The sequence below is a fragment of the Macaca nemestrina genome, chromosome 8 (assembly GCF_043159975.1).
Source record: "Macaca nemestrina isolate mMacNem1 chromosome 8, mMacNem.hap1, whole genome shotgun sequence".
NCBI classification, from domain to species: domain Eukaryota; kingdom Metazoa; phylum Chordata; class Mammalia; order Primates; family Cercopithecidae; genus Macaca; species Macaca nemestrina.
In genome coordinates this window covers 6,441,969-6,460,743 of record NC_092132.1, presented here as the reverse complement: position 1 = coordinate 6,460,743, position 18,775 = coordinate 6,441,969, and the positions used below count along the sequence as shown (strand labels likewise).

The window sequence follows — 18,775 nt, the reverse complement described above, 5'->3', positions numbered from 1 at the left end:
TCTACTCAGTCACATGGGATCCCCACCATAGCCTGATGTGCGAGTTACTGTCCCTTTCACAGACTGAAACCCTGAGGCCAGGACATTGCTCTAGGTCACGTGGCTATTAAATGAACGAGGCTGGATTCACATTCTGGGCCACTCAACCCCAGGATCACCAGCAGCTTCCTGAAGGAAACAGAGATAACCATGGAAAGGGACAGTTCAGGGCAGACTGGGGGGCCTTCAGTGTTGTGGTTTGAGTTTTATGCTTGGGGTAACATGTCGCAAACATGCTCATACATTTTAAATCATATGTTGCATCCCATAAAGGTCTAATGGGCTTTAAGCAGAGTTGGAGAGAAGAGCGGGCACCTCAACCTGTTGTGCAGAACAGAAACAGCATCTGGAGGCCATTTTCACCTGGCGCCCCTGCTTGGCTCCTGACACCAGTGACTATTTTCTACCTGGGCCCACAATTGCTTTTGTCTTCCAAGCCTCCCTCCTTCAGAAAGCACAGCCAGTCTTTTGCTTTCAGTAAAAACCTCTCTCCTATCAGTTGATGGGGTTCATGGAAGTGCACCCTGCTTTTTCAGCTAGGAGGTAGCAGGGGACCAGAATGAGCTGGCTTGGGCCCCACATCCCCCTGAACGCTGGAATTTGACAAGAGCCAAGCATCCCCAGGCCCCCTGCTAGAGTTTCTGGGTAAAGAGGCGTACGTCGGCCAGAGCTGCTGAGTTTGGGGGGCCAACGGCCACGTGTCAGTGTGTGGGGGATCTTGATGCAGACTGGATGCTGAGAACAAGACGAGATGCGTCCCTAGAGCCCCTGCACCCAGCTTTGTCCAAAGTCCAGACGTGCCCAGAGCTACTGTATTGCATGAGACACATATTTCCCTACTCCTGCTTTTTAAGTTTAAGCGAATTTGAGCTGGAGTTCTTCCACTCCAAAACCACAGACAGGCACTTGTTGCTCTTAGCAGGACCCAGCAGACACTGCCACCTCATCGCGGAGCTCACACGGGGAGTCCCTGCTTCTTAAACTGCTTTCTGGGCTCTATATCTTGTTTTCTCTTCCTCTCCTTTCATCTTTGATTGACAACTCAGTTTAGATATGCTTTTCCAGAATTACCCCATTCAACTTCCCTCTCCGAGGGCCAACTTCCAAAAGCAATCCAGAGACCCCCCCACACACACCCTTACCACCGTCCCCATCCAACCCCTGCAGCCTCCCTGGGTCTATGGGGTTGAAGAGGCGGCACAGACGGCAGGACGCATACAGGAGGATAGGACAGCCCTTCTCAGCCTCCCCTCAGCCTGCCCTGCCCATCAGTACAAGCAAACCTTAACCACTCTCTATTGTTTGATTCATTTCTTCAAACGTGGTAGAGCTGTAATAACCCCATTTTTATTTCTTTCACGTTTTCAGTATTGAATTATTCCCAATTTTTTTCTCTCCCCCCGCCAGCCCCCCACTGAGTACACTGTCTCCATTCATTTCACAAGAGATTGTCTCAGATTACAGAGTCTTGAGGACACAGAAAGATATTTCTGTTTAATTTATTTTGAGCAGCGTCTGGTCTGGTGAAGCAATATGTATAAATAGTGCTCCAGCATCCACACTGAGTTTGGAGGTGCCATCCCAGCAGGCTCCCCTTTTTCTGGGAGACAATAATGAGAAGCCACATGCAGTGCCTCCCCTTTGAAATGTGAGATGGCACAGCGGGAGGGCCATGGGCCATGAGACCCATAGACTTGAGCCTGGTGTCTGTCTCCACCACTCTCCAGCCACGTGGCCTCAGCTAGTATCTCTAAGCCTCGGTTGCCTCATCTGTAAAAAGGGGATACTAATCTACTTCATCAGTTGCTGAGTCCCCAGTCAATAGCAGCATTAAAACATATATATCAATGGATGGATGGATGGATGGATGGATGGATGGATGGATGGATGGATAGACAGACAGACAACTAGATTAGATACATGACAAACTGTAAGCACTTAATTTTTAAAAACAAAAACTGTCATTACCAAATAATCTTTTTCAGTGCTTCCTTCACACTGACGACACTTTTTGCACCACCATATAAATTCCACTCAGAAAACTCTATCAGAGGGAGTGATCTACCCCAATCACCTCCATTAGCCCATGCTCGAATCCCCTCTAGATACCTCCTATACACCCATTTAAACTTGGATATCTCCAGGGACCAGAAACTCACTACTTTGCAAGATGGTAAGTGCATCTCAGAATTCTAAAGTGTTGGAACTTCCGAGATGCTGGCTGTCTTAGCTGAAGGAAAGGCCAGTGGCTAAGCTCAGACTGGGCCCTAGGTCCCCTGTCCCAGTTTAGAGCTCTGTTTCATACCAGGAAACCTCAGGCAACCAGGCTGTTTAGAGCTCCTACTTTAAGAGACCCTGCAGTCCCTAAGCCAAGCTCCTATTTGTGCCCCTGGGGGACACACTCCACACAGCCTCTGAGGAGTTTCCATTCTGAGAGTGAGACCCCTGCCTCTGTGCCAGATTATAAATTCCCCTTTACTGCACTCTGTGAACTTGCAAAGGACCTCACTCACCCTAAACATCCATGTTATTGGACAAGACAGGTTCATTCATGTTCTATCCCAGCTTAAAGCCTCCTCTTGGCCCCTCTAGGCCTTTTATTAACCTGATCCCTCACCTCACATTTCACCTCATGAACCCTATTCTTCAACCTCGAAGACTCCGCTCCCTTCCTCGAACACCTGCATTTTATTTTCCTAACTCCTGACATTGTCTGTGTCATTACCTTAGAGAGAATTTATTTTTCTTGCCAGGCAGACTCCTATTCATCCTTCAAAACCCAGTTTATGTGCCTTCTCCTCAGTGAAGACTTCCCTGATTTCCCAGGCAGGGAGTGTTCCACTATGTTCCTTAGAGGCTCCCACAGACTCATGGATTTTAGCACTCTACAAGTAATATTAAAATTACCTACATATTGGTCTGTCTTCTCAACTGAGCTGCTTAAACCTAAACATTATATATCTAGTCTCTCTTCCTCTGTGCCTGGAACAGTGATGGGCACAGAGCAGTATCATGTATCAGTGTAACACAGAGAAACAAATAAATGAGTTAAGTGTCTAAACTGGGTATTCAATGGGATATTTAACTTAGTAAGAGGGAGCTCTTTCTTATATTTTTTAATTGAAACTTTTACTTCCTGAGAAGATAGAAAACATGTGGACTGACACAAAACTGACTTTCTTTTTCTTTTTTCTTTTGAGACAGAGTCTGGCTCTGTCACCCAGGCTGGAGTACAATGGTATAATCTCAGCTCACTGTAACCTCTACCTCCTGGATTCAAGCAATTCTCTTGCCTCAGCCTCCCAAGTAGCTGGGATTACAGGAACCCGCCACCACACCCAGTTAATTTTTGTATTTTTAGTAGAGACAGGGTTTTGCCATGTTGGCCAGGCTGGTCTCAAACTCCTGACCTCAAGCGATCCTTCCGCCTCGGCCTCCCAAAGTGCTGGGACTACAGGCGTGAGCCACCACTCCCGGGCAAGACTGACTTTCTTTGACTAATCAACAACGACGTTTCTTTTCTTCCAAGAAATGGCCTAGATGCTACCAGGACCCTGCCACTCTGGATAAGAGCACACAGAGGTGAGGTGTGTATCAGGAAGGGGCCAGGAATGGAGGCTTTGTGGGATATTCTCTTCCCAGGAAATTGGCTCACAAATGTGCCCAACACAGAGGGACCAAAAGAGAATTCTCAGCCATCACAGTGTGCGGCTCTCCAGCTCTTTTCCTAGGGGAGCCTGTGGCTTTGGCTCCACTGTGGTAGGGCTTCAGGACCAAAGCTGAACAGGAGCTTCCAGGATTACTCCCCTACAAGGGCAGCTTGTGGGAGGGAGCTCTGCTTATTACCCTTGTGCTGTGCAGTGTCTAGCAAATTCAGGCTTTTAAATAGTGTGAGCATTTATTGGTGGGAGAATTCAGCAGGAAGGGTACAAGAAAAGCCTCTTGAACGGTTCTGTCTGAGCAAAGGACTACTGCAATCCCACCTTCTTTCCTCTTGATCTGAAAAACCATCCAGGAATGGCTGATCAAATTTGTTGATGCAAATTAATCTACTAACTCACTCATTCATACACTTATCCTATCACGTATTTACTTTCTCATTCATTCTTTCCGTAATCTGCTCACTTGCCCATTGTGTTAGCCCACTGTCTTAAGACAGAAGCACTGAAAATGATTCTCTTTTAATCATACAGACTGGGTAATTTATTAAAAGAAGAGATGCATTTGCCTCACAGTTCTACAGGCTGGGAAATTCCAGTGAATGGTGCACTGCCAGGGTAACCCCACAGCAGAAGGCAGAAGCAAGCATGTAAAACACAGAGAGAGGACCCAGAGGCCAAATTCACCTTTTAAGAACCCACTCTCACAAGAACTAACCTGTTCCTACAACAGCAATAGTAGACCTTCCATGAGGGGTCTGCCCTCATGACCTAATCACCTCTTGTTAGGCCGCATCTCCCAACACTGCTGCATTGGGGATGAAGTTCCCAACACAGAAACTTGCAGGAGACACACTCAAATCGCAACACCTGTCCGTCCACGCAGACATTTCTTTCTGCTCTCCCTCCCTTCCCCCTCCCCCACACAAAGGCTCATTCATGCCACAAACAATGGGGACCACAGCCCTACTTCCCAATGGGTCTGCAGCAAGCATGAAACCAGGCAAAACAAAATGCGACAGTTCAACCTTTCAGTCATTTATGCAGCACCTCCTAAAAGCCAGACACTGTGCTAGGTACCCATGTTTTTAAATATTTGTTGGCTATTGTTCCCACACTGTTCAAATGCTGGATTTTGATTAATGTAGATGTTTGGATATACATCGGTTGTGAAAGAATATTAGCCAGAATGTTACTACTGGTTAAGCTGGGGGATAAGAACTCAGGAGAGTTGCAGATACTGTTGAACTTGTAAAAACATGCTTTTGTTACTTTTTAAATTTAAAACACTCTAACAAGAAATAACAAAGAAAAAACTGTCCAAATAGTACATCTGCTTTCTCATATGAATTATGTACATTTATCTTATTCACTTATGGCAGTTTGTAATTTTTGTTTAAGAGCATGGGCTCTGTACCAAGACTTGGGTTTAAATCCCAGTTCTGCCATTTACTAGCTAAGGGACCAAATGTTCCTAAGCCTCAATGTGTCCATCTCTAAAGGGGGTAACAGCATAGTTAATTCACAGGAGGAAAGGATCTATGTGATAATATCTCACATACCGCCTGGCACCAACTGGCACTCAATCTCACATGGGGTTGGGGGCATATTATTTTTGCTTTTACAGAGCTCAAAAATCTATCATAGGAAAAAAGATATAATTTATTCTAAGTACCCCAAAAAAGATGGAATAAGGTCAGACAGATGGCAATGGCAGAAAGAGCGCTTTCATTTGAATAAGAGGAAGAATTTTAAACCAGATATCCAACAAAGCACTGGAGGTTGCCTTGGGAGGTAGCAATCCCTCTGCCCCTGGAGGTGGGCAAGCAGAAGGTGGGCAAGAACCTGGGAGAAAGGTAATAGGATCCAGTCAACAGATGAGGAAACTGGACAGGCTGCCTGTGATAGACGTCCTGCAGCCTACAGATGTAAAGGGCCTATCATGGTCATAATTATTTGGCAAAATTATATGTGATCATCCTTAATGCAAAATCACAATGAAGCTTGTGGCTGTTTTATTTGTACTTGTGTTCTATTTTGTTGTATTATAGTAATAACACTTAACATGAGATCTACTCTCCTAATAAAGTTTACAACAAAACATTGCTACGTATTGGCACAATGTTATAGAGCAGACCTCCAGAACTTATTCATCTTGCATAAGTGAAGTTTTATGCCTAATTTTTAAAATGATATTTTACTGTTTCCTTATTTATACTTGTGGCTGACTTGTTTTTTTTTTTTTCTTTTTCTTTTTTTTTTTTTTCTGTCTTTATAGCATCAAGAGCAGAATGTGCCCCTGACAACTCAGCCACAGGGCAGGTGAGGCCAGCTCCAATTGGCCTGGATCTGCCAGTGTGCAGTTAAAGGAAAAGCTTCTCCTTAGGATACAGTTTCAACCAAAGGATGGTATCAATTCTGATTTTTTAGAAAAATTTTACTACAAGCCAAACTTTAAAAAAAAATTAAGATACCCTAATCTCTATCAGAACACAACCAGGGTTAACTAGTAGTGAGCTTCCAGTAACTGGGAGTGTACAAGTTAAGGCAAGTGGATAGCAGGAGGGAGCTGGCATGGCTGAGTTTGTCCCAGGAGGCCTCTGAGCTGCTTCCAACAGGGCATCTTCACAACCACAATGGGCTGGCAGGGCCACCCTCAAACACTCTCTGGGTATCTGCCAGGACTTCCCTTTGCTTGTGCCAGGATGTTAGCCCTGCTTTCGGCCTCTCATGAGTGCTCCTAATAACTAATAACTCCTGAGAACCATCAAAATGCCGATGCCCTCTGACCCAGAAATCCTATTCCTTAAGAATAATCTGAGATACATCATTGCCCAAAGGGGTAAATATTGTACACAAACAAAAATGCTCACCACAGCGGCAGGAAGGGACTGGTTCACCTATCATGGTCCATCCGCTTGCAGGAATGTGAAGAAGCAACACAAAATGAAACTCGGTAACACCACAAAGCAAGGGGCTGACTTTACTCAATAAGAAAGCTGAGGAATGGTCATGTCATATGATTTATTCATTCAATTATTCATTCATGTAGCCACTCATTCACTCACTCATTGATTCAATGAACCTCATGCTGGCCTCAGGCAAAGTGCAAAGAGATGTCAGTCTGGTCACCTGGCCTTGGGCTGGACGTCTCGGACACCAGCTCTTCCCCTCAACACACACGCCCACACAGACACACATATGCACAGACACACACATGTACACACAGAACCACAGGGGCACACACAAATGCTGGATCCTAGGTGGGAAGAGTGACAGGTCAATCCCTCTGTGTCCTGGTACCTCATGAGACCTATGTTTGAGACTCAGTTCTGTCTCAAAATGCAGATCTGGCAGGTCATTCCCACTTTCCAGAACTCTCTGTTCCCTGGTCTGCGAAATAGGAGAATGACACTTTTCCCATCTTACTAGGGCTTGGTCTTCCTCGATTTTGCAGTTATCTTTTTCTGGTAACCTGATAAATACGTCTTGAATTCTTGAATAGGGGGTTGGCTAAAAAAAATCCTCAGGGAACTTTCCTACCCTAAAACATTCCTGTGGGCCTTTCTCATTTTCTGGTCTTCTTCGGAAGGCCTGCGTCATTCCCAGCATGTGCGAAAAGGCCTCTGTTGAAACAAAAATGAGCTTTGAATCCCACTTCCTCTTTATTCCCTCTGCCTATTCCCAGGTAAATCATTCAAACTCTGATCTTTCATTTTCTTGTTTCTAAAACTGAGATATGAATGACACACACCTATTCCATGGTCCTGGCCCATAGTAACCACACCACCTGTGTTGACCTCTATCAAAAACATCATAAGCACCTTCGAAGGAAGAGAGGGATGCAGGAGGGAACTAGCAGACTCTTAAGGCTGGAAGGGAAGCGTTTGGTAATTGCAGTATCTCAAGCTAGGAAGGACCTTAAAAGCTTACCTAGCTCAAGCATTCCTTACAACTGATCTAAACCTGTTTGGATCAGTTTGGATCTGTTTGGATGCCTCCTGTAGTGGGGGACTCACTCCCTAATGAACCACTCCCTCTTGTCTTTGGAAAGGTCTTCCAACTGAACTGGAATCCAACATCCAGTGAAGCTCCTCCACTCATCCTTTTAGCTGGACCCTCTGCGGACCGAGACAGCAGACCAGCTGCCTCTTCTACAGGGCAGCCCTCCAAATGGCTGAGGCCACTGTCTTCTCTGCACTAGAAGACCTTCCTATGGTAGTATCCTTCCACATAGGCTATGACTTCTATTCCCAGGAAATCCTGATTTGTCTCCTCTAAATGCACTTTCACTTATCTGTGACTCTCCTACAATGAAATCAGAGAGAGATAACCCAGACCTTCTAGCTCAGAGCAAGCAAGCTCCCAGGTCTTCAGAGGCCCTACAGGTCACACAGATGACAGTGGATGACCAGTGGGCACATGCCTTGTCTAAAGTGGGTGGCTAATCCTCATCCCAGTCACTGACAGCCTTGCAGGGATTCAAGCCAAAAGAGAAGCCAGAGACTAAGATTTGTAACATGGAATCTCCTGATCATTTTATGTTGGCAACAACTGAAACCACACACAAAGTCTTAAAACTGTCTGTGGACTGCATCCGTCTAGGGGCCATTTATTTAATCATTTTATAGGTACAAAACCTTTTGTGAATTGGATGAAAGTTTGACGAAACCACAGAAAAACCAGACACAAACTTCTGCTCCAAACATTTGAAAGGATGCACGGATCCCTGGGAGCCACTCCTGGATCCCAGGAAAGAATATCCTCATTGGATGCAACATCTTGTCTAATAAGACAGGCCCAACAATATCAAAGTGACCATTTCCTGCAGTGGTGCAGTGCCTCAATAGCACAACAAACAAGGAAATCTAGAATGAGGTGGGGGTGCTTCCTGCTGAAGCTTCCCAGGTTTGTGAAACAGAAGCAAGCTAAGATATATTGCACGCTCACCACGTACCAGATACCTCCTGTGTTATCTATCCCTATCTCTTCCATCAGCTCCATTGGCAAAAGAGAAAATTGAGGCTCACTGAGGATAGCCACATGACCCAGGGCAACCAGAGAGAGCAACAGAGTTAGCACTGGAAGACAAGATTAGCAGCAAAGCTTACACCCTTCAACTACACCTTGCATGCAGCTAGGCAGCACACCCCATGCAGTAGGCCTCTAACAAAAATGAAGCCCTGCAATTTCAAATTTTCCTGGAACCTTTGAACTCAACCAGGAGGAGTCTGAAGATGTGGCCTTCAGCTTTCCATGATTTGCCTGGTAGAAATAATCAGAGACAGATTAGGAGTGAGAATGACCCATGTAGACATAAAAGTGTTGGCATGGGTCCGGACATGGTATCTCATGCCTGTAATGCACTTTGGGAGGCCGAGGTGGGTGGATCACCTGAGGTCAGGAGTTTGAGACCAGCCTGACCAACATGGAGAAACCCTGCCTCTACTAAAAATCCAAAATTAGCCGGGTATGGTGGCTCATGCCTGTAATCCCAGGTACTTAGGAGGCTGAGGCAGGAGGAGAATCGTTTGAACCCGGGAGACAGAGGTGGCAGTAAGCCAAGATTGCACCTCGCACCATTGCACTCCAGCCTGGGAAACAAGAGTGAAACTCAGTCTCAAAAAAAAAAAAAAAAAAAGTGTCAGGATGGGGCTCTGGAAGATGACAAGTCCTGGAATGAAGTTCTGAGGAGGCGGACCCAGCACACAGCTCTGGGACAAGCCGGCAGGCGGCGCCTCCTTCTGCAGATGCTTGATAAGCATGTCCACCTGTCATCCCTGAGTCTTGCCTTGATTGGGGAGAAGTGAGGACTCATTTTCCAATAACACAACTAATTCAAATTGTGCTCGATAAAGTGGCACACGAAACCCTGGTCTGCTACAGAATATGATACGCAGGGGTTGGGGGAAGGACAAAAACGCCTCTCTGATCTAGAGAAGGCTGGGAGAGGGGGGATAAAATGCTCAAATAGGAACGAGATCTAAATCTAGATCAAGAAAGCTAAGTTCCTTGACAGTAAATGTAAAACCAGAGGAAGACTGTTCTTCCCCCACCCCGTGCTCCATTTCCCCCGCATCTTTTTCTCCATTTACTGCAAACTTCTTACTTGAAAATTTTAAGAGCTGGTACATCTCAACTACTTTAAAGTATTATAGCAACCCGAAAACAAGCTCTTGCATTTGACGCTCGGCGGCCATCGCTGGGCTCCTGACAGCTCAGCTAGAATCAAGCAGGTGTGTTCTCACGGACTTGCCTCTATTTTACTCTGAAGTTAAGTCAAGGCACAGACACATCTGCTTCCAACTATGGTCAGTCCCTAAAGAGCAAAGTGTGCTCAGGCTTCAGAAGGAAACGCGTCTGTATTTGGAGAGAACAATCTCCCCAGCCGGCATCCACCCCCCCACCGCCTCTCGTCCCTCACTGTCATCTGGGAAGACGGGCGTCAACTGAAGTCTGTGACCTTCAGCACTGCAGCAACGAAGAGAACCCGGGTCTTACCTGGCAGGGAGGCACTCAGGGGATGCCCGCGGAGGTCCAGTCCTGGGCCCAGGCCCACTGGAAGCAGCCGCTGGGAGAAGACACCAGCTCCAGGAAGCCTCCTCCTGGAGGTCACCTGTCAGCCACTCGACCACTCTCCCCCCAATAATCTCACAAACTCAGACTCTAAACAAGACTTGCAGTAAGTGTGGAGGCTTTCCCCAGGCCAGGGGGCCAGAGAGAGAACCAGCTTGAAAACAAGTCACTAAATACATACAGTTAGAAAGAAAGGCTTGAAAGTTACAGAATGAGATAGAAAGTGTGTGAGAAACAGAAGAATAGGGAAAGCGGGGAAGACACTTCCTTGGGGAGAAATGCCGCAGCCTCGGCCAGCCCCGCCACTGCCCTGGAACAAAGCTGTCTGGAGCCTCCCCAGGGGCAAACTGGCCTCAGCGCTGGGATTCCCCGGCTAAGAGAGCGGGGCTGGGGAGGAGCTGGGGCGGGGGCGGGCCTAGGAGCGCCGGGCGGGAGCGGGCGGGGGCCAAGCCGCGAAGGAGGAGGAAAATCAGGGGGCTGGGAGCGGGGAGGGGCCGGAGGTGCAGGGGCGGACCCCAGAGAAAACGAGAGAGGCCGACAAGGGCCCGGACAGTGGCGAGGGGGCTGTGGGGAAAGGTGGGCAGGGACCTCGGGAGGGCTGTGGGGGACTGTACGGTGTTAGGGTCCAGGCAGTAACGAGGCTGCCCTGGGAAGCCCAAAAGAGGGGCTGACAACTTTCTGTCCAATTATAGACTCCACTGATACTCTGCTCCCTTTTCCAGCTGCTCTGAAATAGACCACCGACTAGTGCCGCAGCTGCCCGAAACTTTGGGAAGTTTGGCGCCACCAGGGGGCCTGGGGAGGGGGCGCGCTTGGCTCTTTGTCCAGATCTGAGAGTCTCCCTCCTGTCTGAGCAGGTGAGAGCAGGTAACCCGCAACCCTCTGGGCCAGGGGTTCCACCTATAGGCAGCCCTGTTCGCTGGCTGTGACTTCAGCTCTGAGGACAGAGTCGTCGCGTCCTTGTTTTGGGGATGAGGACAGTGAAGCCTCTGAGAGAGCCTTTATCGCCTGCCAGCGCGCCCAGCAGAGCAGGGATGTGGGCCCACGTTGGCCTGATGAGGACGCTCGCCTGGCTAATGGGCTTCCCAGCCCCCAAAGGCAGACCATGAACAGGTGCAGGCCCGGGGCACCCTTCTACTTTTTCTTTCTGAGCACTGTTCCTAAAAATGGGCCAGGCAGGAGTATTTTGAACTAGATGAGAACATGGCTTAATCCGTGTGACCTCCCCCACCCCCAACTCCCGTTCTGTCTCCTAAACTCTGGGGTGTCTTTATTTGGTTGCCTGCTGGGTAGCAACGATTTCATAAACAGGCAGAATCGGGCTCCTCTGTGACCCAGGGAGCTCTCAAAAATCCAGCTGCTTCCTCCCTCTCTGGTCTTGTTTTCTAGCCACTCTTGTGGAAATTCATTTCACATGTGTTGACTGAACCCCCCTCCTTCGTGTCTGGTGCCCATCAAGTAGAGGAGAGGGCTGGCCCTATCACCAGAAAGGAGAGAAGCTGAGATGAGTGCCCTGCTTGTCAGTTACCAGGAAGACGGGAGGCAGAGAAGAGAGTGATTGCACCTGCGAAAGCCCAGTGCGTGCGCCTTTGAGCATACTAGTGCATTGAACCAGAGCAACTCCATCTTGAATACAGACTGGGTAAAATGAGGCTGAGACCTACTGCGCTGCATTCTTGTCACAGAATGAGATAGGAGGTAGGTACAAGACACAGGCCACAAAGACCCCACTGATAAAACAGGATGCAATAAAGAGGCTGGCCAAAACCCACCAAAACCAAGATATTCTCACCAGTGCCATGACAGGTTACAAATGTCATGACAACATCCAGAGGCTACCCTATATGGTCTAAAAGTTTCCCTCAGTTCTGGGAAATCCTCTCCCCTTTCCCAGAAAACTCACAAATAATCCACCTCTTGTTTAGCATATAATCAGGAAAGAACTATAAGTATATCTGGTCAAGCAGCCCATGCCACTGCCCTGCCTATGGAATAGCCATCCTTTTGTTTCTCTACTTCCCTAATAAATTTGCTTTCATTTTATGAACTTGCCTTGAATTATTCTCCTGGAATCTGGATTGGGATTCTTTTCCGGTAACACCAGTGGGAACACAGACAGAAAAGAGGGATGAGACCCACATTAAATTACAATAAGTTATAATAAGTGCTATGAAGAAAAAAAAAAAAGCTGAGTCAGAGAACAAAGTGAGGGGTGCAAACCCTATATTCAGGACTAAGGAGAGGTGTGCTGAGCAGGTGAAGGACTGAAGAATGAACGAAGCCACCATGCAGAGGAGGCCCTGGAGTCAGGGCTGGAAGGGGAACTGGGAGCTCACTAGGCCTAGGGAAAGACTTGAGCTCATGGAGAGTCGAGTCCCCTGTGCCCTGGGACCTGTGGAGGGCCATGGCCAGGGACAAGGCTGGGTGGGGAGCAGGGCACAGATGAGGGGGCTGGCGAGGCCTGCTGAGGGGACAGACTTGGTCCTGAGGACCAGGAGTCACAGAAGTGCTTTAGAGGGGCAGGAGCATGGCCAGGGCGGGGCCTTGCAGAGCCTGCTGCCAGCGGCATGGTTGGGAGGTGGTAGGGGAGGTGAGCTGGGAGACTACTCAGTTGAATAAGTTCTGGAACATCAGAGAGAGAGAGAGAACTAGCATGATCTCCAGGTATTAGGTAGAGCCTCACCAGCCCATACTTGTGGACACGGGTAAAATGAGGTCTCTAAAGAAGAGGGAGATCAGAAGGGAAATTGAAGTTCCAGCCATGCGTGACCCCAAGGGCTTTTTTTTTTCTTCATTTATTTTAACATTTGTTAAGAACCTACTAATGTCAGACACTGGAGTCCATAGCTGGATAGAATATAATCCAGACCCTAAAGGAAACAAAAGTCTGGAGGGATAGAATCAGCTTTTAAAACCAAGGAAATATACATCGGCCACTGTTCCAGCAACGGGACTGCAGGCATCCTACCATGGCTAATGGAATCTCAAGGGCTCTGAGCTCCCAGCCCAGTAAAAAATAAAATAAAATCCCTCTGCAGAAGTCCCCTCTACAGTTTTTCTGGGACTCCTTGGTAGGCTGGAAGGTGGTGGTAGGGACTTGGCTGTGAAACCCAGGTGGATTCCCACAGGGCCTCTTCACAACTAAGCTGCTCTTTTTGACCCAAGCTACCTTCATTGGCCAAACTCACAAGACCTGGGAATCTGCGAGCTGCTCTCAAATCACATATCTCTGTGAGAGCTTCACCTCTGGTTTCACAGTGAGAAGAAGAAAGTTGTCCCTGTGTGACTCCCAGGTGGGCACTCAGAGTGAGCAGTCTCGGGCCTTGTTTTCATTTTCTGTTGCTACTGTAAAAAATTACCCCAAACTTGTGTGCTTGAAGCAACATAAATGTATTATCTTGCAGTTCTGGAGGCCAGGAGCCCTGAATGAGTCCTACAGGGTTAAGATCAAGGTGCTGGCAGGGCTGAGTTCCTCCTGGAGGATACAAGAGAGAATCTGTTCCTTGCCCCTCTTCCAGCTTCTAGAATTTGCTTTTTGTTTCTGTTTTTTTGTTTTTGTTTTTTTTGTTTTTGTTTTTTTGACAGAGTCTCGCTCTGTCACCGAGGCTGGAGTGTAATGGTGCGATCTTGGCTCACTGCAGTCTCCACCTCCAGGGTTCAAGTGATTCTCCTGCCTCAGCCTCCTAAGTAGCTGGGATTACAGGCATCTACCATCACTCCTGGCTAATTTTTGTATTTTTAGTAGAGGTGGGGTTTCACCATGTTGGCCGGGCTGGCCTTGAACTCCTGACCTCAGGTGATCTGCCCACCTCAGCCTCCCAAAGTGCTGGGATTACAGGCATGAGCCACCACGCCCAGCCCAGCTTCCAGAATTTTCCCACTTTCCTTTCCTTGTGGCCCCTCCCTACATCACTCTGACTTCTTGCTTCTGCTGCCAGAGCTCTCACCACTGCAGTCAAATCTCCATCTCCCTCCTTCTTACAAAAACCCTGGCGATGAGATTGGGCTCACCAGATAACCCAGGAGCATACCCCATCTCCAGATCACTCCCTCTCACCTGTAAAGTTCCTTTCGCCATGTAAAGGAACACACATATTCACAGGATTTTGAAGCTGAGCATATTTGAAGGCTAGAGTTCAGTTTACCATAGACCCCAAAGCATTACAGCCTAGTGCCAGCTCTTTTGGTTCCCACATGGCCTGCTTTATCCCTGGATGCAGGGCGCCATAGCAATGGCTGGAGAGGAGCAGGCTCCGTGGTGGTCATTTAACATGTGCCAGGCACAAGGGATGTGACAACAAGAGGAACTAACAGGAACTTCATGGGGCTTGTGTACCACCCATGGAGCTGATAGTGATTATACAAACCATTGTGTCACAGACATCCAGGTAGTTACAAGGAACAGGGTTAAACAGAGATGCCTTGGGTTGCTCCTGTTTTGGACAAGGTGGGGGCAGAGTCTGGGAAGACCTCTTGGGGGAGGTGTCCTTTCAACAGAGACATAAATGAGGGCAGACGACACAGGGAGGACTGAAAGGGAGTGTGCCACGGTGGAACAGCCAGAGCAAAGTCTTCACGGAGAAAATGAGCTTGGCACATTTGAGGGGCAGCCACAACAAGGTCCCCAAAACAGCTTCTCCCCTCTGATGGCCCTTGTGATCTAGCCCAAGTTCTGGCTCTGGGAACCGAATTTGCTCTCCGCCATGAGCCCCTGCACTGCCACTATCCATGGCCCAGCACACTCCGTTCCTTGCAGCTCCCAGCCTGAGCTGGGACTGCCTCTATCTGAACCACCCACCTTGGTGGGCAGGGCTAGATCATCCCCACCACACACCCCACTCCAGGCAACCCCTCAATACCTAGCCTTCCCATCTGCTGCTGCTGGGAAACAGGGATAAATGCCTCTACTGGTTGGAGAAGCACAGGTGAGCCTGGGTGGACAGGTGGGCTCCTCCCCACCCGACAGCACCTGCCTTCACACCTGAGTGCACAAGCTTTAGGGAGGTGGTAGGACTGGGGGTGCATACACAGCACTGGCTCCCAAACCCTTCTCTCTGCTGCTTCCCAAAACCAAATCTTCAGGAACACGGATCCGTAGCTCTGGAGACATCATGCTCTGCCACAAAGAAAGGCATTAGGAGGCATTCACTTTGTTCTTCCATCTCTGCAACCAGCAACCACGAGGTTGGGCACGGGTTCTGGAAAGACAATTCCTAAAATCACTCTGCCTCACTTCCTTCCCCTTCTGGACTGTTTCTTTGCCAGGGTGACATATTTCCAAGATGTATTCAACAGGAACAGAAAATCTGCATATATATCATTACACACACAAATATGTGGATATGCATTCAACAGAGAGTAAGAAAATGTCCCCACATGACTTAATTCTTTTTTCATTTCTATTACTCGTTCTATCACTGTGATAATTAATGTCACAGGTAAATAGCAGAGTAACTTTCAGGTAATTGCCAGTCATGATTTATATTCTCTGTGGGAATAAAAACCTGTCTGTATCTATCATAAGTCGCCTCTCCAGGGTTTCCCAAGGCCACAGTCAAATGTTGGCCCAGCTAAGGCTCCTTCTGAAGTCTCTGGGGAAGAATCTGCTGGCAAACTTTCTTAGGTTGTTGGAGGACCTCATCCAGTTCCTTGCCTCTGGGGAACCAAGGATCCCTGTGTTCCTGCTACTTGTCAGCCAGGAGCTGGTCTCAGCTTCCAGAAGTCACCGCGCTGTGGCAGCAGCCCCAAGGATAGCTGACTGCTGACAGTGCCCTCATCCGGGCCACTGGAGGTTGCTGTCTTCCCTTTCCCTTTTCCTTTTCTTTTATTATTTATTTATTTATTTTAATTTTTTTTTTTTTTTTTTTTTGAGACAGAGACTTGCTCTTTCACCCAGGCTGGAGTGCAATAGTGCAATCGTGGTTCACTGCAACCTCTGCCTCCTGGGTTCCAGCGATTCTCCTGCCTCAGCCTCCTGAGTAGCTGGGACTACAGGCACATGCCATCACACCTGGATCATTTTGCACTTTAGTAGAGACAGGGTTTCACCATATTGGCCAGGCTGGTCTCGAGTTTCTGACCTCGTGATCCACCCACCTCGAACTCCCAAAGTGCTGGGATTACAGGCGTGAGCCACCGCGCCCGGCTTCTCTTTTCTTTTTCTGCCTTGTACCACCAGCCAGAGAACGTTTTCAGCTTTTTGGGAGACACGTGATTAGATTTTGCCTACACAGATAATCCCCCTATATTAAGGCCACTTGTGCCATACAACATAACACAATCGCAGGGTGGAATCTCTGTACATTCTAAAATTCTGGTGGTTGGGACACGGTATTCCCCGAGGGCCTGCCAACCCTCTTAAAAAATTCTCACTTATTGAACTTTTGTATTCTTCTTTTCCTTCCTTTATTTATTGATTTATTTACTTTTGAGATGGAGTTTTGCTCTTATTGCCCAGGCTGGAGTGCAATGGCGCGATCTCGGCTCACTGCAACCTCCGCCTCCCCTGATTCAAGTGATTCTCCTGCCTCAGCCTCCCAAGTAGTGGGATTACAGGCATTCGACACCATGCCTGGCTAATTTTGTATTTTTTTAGTAGAGGCGGGGTTTCTCCATGTTGATCAGGCTGATCTCGAACTCCTGACCTCAGGTGATCCACCCACCTCAGCCTCCCAAAGTGCTGGAATTACAGGTGTGAGCCACCATGCCCAGTCTCTTCCTTTAAACAAACAGACAAACAAAAACAAAAAACTGTATTTTCTGCATTTGAATTCGACTTTAATCTCTATGAAGACAGTAAATACATCATCTTGTTCACTGCTGTATCTTCACACCTAACTCGGTGCTTGGCACATGAAGGATGTTAACAGTATCTGTGAAATGTATGAATAAATGAGCAAAAGAATGGCCAGGTGCAGTGGCTCACAACGGTAATCCCAGCACTTTGGGAGGCCAAGGCGGGTGGATCACCTGAGGTCAAGAGTTCGAGACCAGCCTGGCCAACATGATGAAACCCTGTCTCTACTAAAAATACAAAAAATTAGCCAGGCATGGTGGGGGGCGCCTGTAATCCCTACTCAGGAGGCTGAGGCAGGAGAATTGCTTGAACCCGGGAGGCAAAGGTCGCAGTGAGCCAAAGTCATGCCACTGCCCTCCAGCCTAGGTGACAGAGTGAGACTCTGTCTCAAAACAAACAAACAAACAAACAAAGAATGAATGGCAGGGAGAAAGCCCCACTCTAAATGATTCACACAGGGCTGGCCTATAGGTTCTCAATCAGATATGAGATTGACATTTTAAGATTCACAGGACTGATAGATTATATGAAAGCCACAAAACAGTGATGGGACCATGACATGGTTGGGAGACACACAGTCCACAGGGACGATAGGAGGTTTCAAAATACCAAACACTCATGAGCTGCCCACCTGGGCGTGGAACCAGGGACAAGCTCTTTGTTGGAACCATGTACTGTGGATTAGCTTAAGGGTCTTAGGAAAGTTCCTTAACTTCTCTGAGCTTCAGTTTTAACATCTGAAAGTGCAGGCTATAACCTTCCACCCTTAAGGATCTGTTTTAAAAGAGTCATGATGTACCAGGTGCCCCAGACCTGGCAGATAGAAGATGCTCATGAAATGGTTTCCGTATGGATCTGCCAAGTACAATAGAGGCAGCCAAATAAATACTGCTCCCTCTGTTCTTTAGATTCTTGTAATCTACTTGGAGAAACAAGATATAAACACAATGAAACACAACAGAGAAAGCTAAGATTATACACAATTGGCAGACATGGTAGACTGCTTGTGGGCTCCTAAGAATTTGTAAGAAAAAAAATGGTGAAAGTTGGCTCAAGTGATGGAGAAGCTCCCTGGAAGCATGAGACTTTTTATTTTAACTCAAAATTAAAATATTTTCATTGGAAAAAAATACATGAAAATATTGAGAAGCAAAAATAAAACAAATACTCATAATACTATTACCAAAAGCAAATCATTGTTTAGGCTTGCTATATATGTTTCTACATTGTTTTCTATGACTAAAAAGTAACTAAGAAAAATGACCCATATATATCACTTTTCCCTTCAATGTTGCCCTCAAGCTTTTTATCATATATGTTTATTTTCCCTAAGGATGGATGGCAATTATTAAATAATCTTCTGGCACTGGCAATTCACACTCTTATTAGGAAAGTGATATGGCTTTGTCTGGGTCCCCACCCAAATCTTATCTTGAATTGTAGCTCCATAATTCCCATGTGTTGTGTGAGGGACCCAGTGGGAGGTAACTGAACCATGGGGGCAGGTTTTTCCCATGCTATTCTCGTGACAGTGAATAAGTCTCAAGAGATCTGATGGCTTTTTTTTTTTTTTTTTTTGAGACGGAGTCTCGCTCTGTCGCCCGGGCTGGAGTGCAGTAGCCGGATCTCAGCTCACTGCAAGCTCCGCCTCCTGGGTTTAGGCCATTCTCCTGGCTCAGCCTCCTGAGTAGCTGGGACTACAGGC

The 18,775-nt window shown here is 47.5% G+C and overlaps 1 protein-coding gene across 1 annotated transcript in view; it reads right to left on the bottom strand.

Annotated features, from left to right (window-relative positions):
• The window catches only part of LOC105488274 (collagen type XXII alpha 1 chain), a 327,347-nt gene extending 316,704 nt beyond the window's left edge, over positions 1-10,643 (bottom strand). Inside the window, exon 1 of the mRNA XM_011752157.2 lies at positions 10,200-10,643. The gene's annotated coding sequence lies outside the window, so the exon portion shown is untranslated. The remainder of the gene's footprint in view (positions 1-10,199) is intronic.
• Positions 10,644-18,775: the final 8,132 nt, after the last annotated feature.